Source organism: Melospiza melodia, unplaced genomic scaffold, assembly GCF_035770615.1.
Source record: "Melospiza melodia melodia isolate bMelMel2 unplaced genomic scaffold, bMelMel2.pri scaffold_18, whole genome shotgun sequence".
NCBI classification, from domain to species: domain Eukaryota; kingdom Metazoa; phylum Chordata; class Aves; order Passeriformes; family Passerellidae; genus Melospiza; species Melospiza melodia.
In genome coordinates, this window is record NW_026948525.1 from 4,383,096 (window position 1) to 4,386,719 (window position 3,624).

The window sequence follows — 3,624 nt, forward strand, 5'->3', positions numbered from 1 at the left end:
GCTAGGCCGACCATGACATGCAAAGGAAAAACCCATTCCATGCTGGGGAAAAAACCTGCCCATATCCTCCCTGCCTGCATTGCCCCAAAAATATAATGAAGCCAAGGCAAACAGGGCGAGTGGAGCAGTCCAAGCCCTTCCTCTCGTCTGCACACCAAAGTGGCTGGGGCACAGGTTCCGCCCTCCCTCTCTGCTACCCCACCCACGGGGGTTTTGGTCGGGCTGGCTGCCCCAGCCCAGCCCCAGTTCTGGGCAGAGTGGCTGGCAAAGGCTGCCAGCAGGGCTGGAAGATCGCTGCCCACCCAGCCCTGCTCTAAAGCAACTCAGCTGAAGATTCAGTGCCCTGACTGGCAGCAAAAGGGAGAATCCCCGCTGCCACAGCCAGCTAGGGCTGGGAGATGTTGGGCCATGAGATGTCAGAAGCAGGAGCACAGCCCTGTGTAGGCTCACCTGCAAAGTGAGTGTAGACTGTGTCCTGCAGGTAGGTGCCACAGCCAAAGTCAATCAGTTTGGCCTGCCCGGTGTCCAGGTCAACCAGGATGTTCTCTGGCTTGATGTCCCTGTGCAGGACCCCGCAGCTGGTGCAGTGCCGCACGGCCTCCAGCACCTGGCGGAACAGCTCCCGCGCCTCCTCCTCGGGCAGGAACCGCCGTGCCCGAATGAAACGCTGCAGGTCCTGACACTGCTCTGGCCGCTCCAGCACCATCACGATGCAGTTGGGGAGCTCGAGCCACTCCAGCAGCTGGACCACACCGGGGAAGCCAGTGGACACCTTGGCCAGCAGCACGACCTCCAGGGGTGCGCTGGTGCCGTCGGGCTGCGGGAGGAGCACGATGCCGTCAGTTGGGGGCTGATGCCGTGCCAGGCCTGGGGAAGCCCTCAGCCAGCCCGGGATGCTCTGCGCCCTGCGCTGGCCCCACGCCCGCTCTCCCTCGGGGCGTCCTGGCGGCTCCCACCGTGCCGGGCCCCGGCTCATCCCTGGCCGGCAGCCCCGGCTGCTGGCCCCGCTCACTCACCAGCTCGCCCCAGTGCCGGACGCGGTTCCGTGGCACCCTTTTGATGGCCACCTGCAAGCCAAGGGCAGCAGCGGGGTGAGCTCGCCGCCCGCACTGCGAGCCCCATCCTCCGCCCTCCGACCTCCTCCTCCTCCATCCCCTCCTCCTGCGCCCGCCGCCGGCCCCGCCGCTCACCGGGGCGCCGTCCGAGATCCTCGTGGCCGCGAAGACTCTGCCGAAGCCGCCGCGCCCCAGCAGCGAGCCCAGCCGGTACCGCTCCAGCAGGGCCTCCTGCGCCGTCCCTGCGGGCGGGACGCGGCTGTCAGCGCTCGGCCCGGGGCCAGCGACGGTCCCCGAGCGCCCCTCACCCGCCCCGGGCCGGCCATGCCCAGGCGTTCGCTCCCGGGAACGCGGCACGGGAGGCTCGGGGCCGGCGGCCGCGCTGCCGAGCGGCGGAGCTCGGGCCGGGGAAGCCGCAGCGGAGGCGGCGGGAGCGGCCGCGCCGCCTGTGTGCTCCGCGGGCCCCGGGAGGAGCCGGGGCCGGGACCGGGGCCGGGGTCGGGCCAGGCGGAGGCAAAAGGCGGCGATGCCGCCCCCGCCCCAGGCACTGATGCCCGCCCAGCAGCGCCACCGCCAGCACGGCCAGAGCCGGGCGGAGGCGAGACCGCGGCGGGACGGCCGGGGCCGGGCACGGGGCAGCCCCGCCCGGGGCCGGGGGCGGGCCGGGGGCATGGCCCGGCCCGGCAGGGGAGAGGGAGGCGGGGAGAGGAGAGGGACGCCGGGCAAGGGACCCCGAGAGAAGGGTGCCCGACAGCGGGAAAGGGAGAGAGAGAGCAAGAAAGAGAGAAGAGAAAGAAAGAGAGTATTCAAAATATCTCTTTGCTGCTGCCGCCGCTACTGCTGCCGCCGCTACTGCTGCCGCCGCTACTGCTGCCGCCGCTGCCGCCGCTGCAACTGAAGCACCGGGGCCGTTCGTCCCCGTGTCCGTTCCCCGCTCGCCCCACGAGCCCCACGTTCGAGCCCCGCGCGCCCCGGGGACAGCCCCTCCGTCTGCCCAAACACGGGAACTTTGCAGCGCTGAGCCCGGATGCAGAGCCCTGACTCCTGCACTCTGGCACAGCTATCCCCTCGCTCGCTGCTGTGCATTGTCCTTGCTGAGGGGCAAACACTGTCGGGGCACCTTCCCTTGCGGTAGGATTCCTACCTGACCCCAGCACTGCACTGACACCTCCAGTGTTGCTTTCCTGTAAAAACAGGGGAAGGAAAACTGTGTGTGGCTCATGGTATTTTAGAGGGTCTAAAAATCACTAAGTCACCGATCTTAGAGGTGCAGTGCACCTGGAATTACTGGGATGCAACATAGAAAAGGGGAGCATAGAAATAAATAGAGGAAAACATCTTGGATTGTTTCTTTCATTTTCATTTCACTTCTGGAAAGCTGTTTCAGTTTTCCAGGAATCTTCTCCTGTCTGCTCTTCCCAAGAATCCCTCAGGGAGAACAAGGTCAAGCTTCTGTCACAAGATTTGCCACCGGGAAATTACGCCACTGGTGAAATTTGCACGATGACTGTTTGTGCTGGCTTAGGGCAAATTTTGGGAGGAAATCTCCAAAAGGGGTCCGTCTAGAAAGCAAGTTCAAATGGCCCCTCCCCCTACTAATTCAGGAAAAGACTTCCCTCGAGAAAAGTGAAAAAACCCCAGTTTATTTAACAAGGAAAGTATTCACAAGCATGAAAAATGAATAATATTAAATAAAACCTCTGACAGTGGTGGAGATGGCAAATTCAGAAAGTCCTTTTTGTGGGTTGTAGTTGGCTCACTCGGTCTCTTCTAAGTCCCTCTGGCGCTGGAATGCAGCGTCCCAGAGCTTGGTGGGCCACAGGTGTGAGCTGCTGCCGGTGTTTTTCTGGGTTTTCAGTCCAGAGGAGGTTTAAACAGTTCCAAGAAAAAGGAAAGCCACAGTCCAAGGAACTTCTCTTCCTAAGCTAGCTAAAACTAAATTGCTAGACCTGGGCTGTGAAGGCATCGGGAAATATCCAAATCTGGGCACTGGCGGTCCCAGCAAACACCAGAGCTGGATGATGCTGGTGCCAGAACCTGCAGATTTCCAAACTCTGGCTTTCTGTGCCAGCAAATCCCCGTACTTGGGCTGTGCCGGCACCAGGAAGTTTTCACACCTGGGCGCTGGCACTGCCAGCCAACACCAGATCTGGGTGGTGTCATTGCCAACGACAGAAATCTGCCAGATTTGGGCTCTGCTGGCAGTGAGAAATCTCCAAATCTGGGTTCTGGTGCAGGAAACACAAGATGTGGGGGTGGTGCCAGACCCAGTAGCAGGAAGCTGCCACAGGTTTTGGGTTTCTGTGCCAGCAAATTGCTGCACTTGGGCTGTGCCAGAATAGGGAAATTTCCAGATCTGGGCACTGGCAGTGCCAGCAAACAGCCCATTTCAGGCTCCAGGCTCCAGGAAGGACTGGGTCTGGATGCCTTCCTCTTTTCTTTCCTTCTTTCCTTCCATCTTTCTTGGGATCCTGCTGCCAACAAACTCCAGTTTGGGCGGTGCTGGCAAGGGGAAATTGCCAGGTTTTAGCTTTCTTTGCCTGCAAATTCTGGATATGGGTGGTGCCAG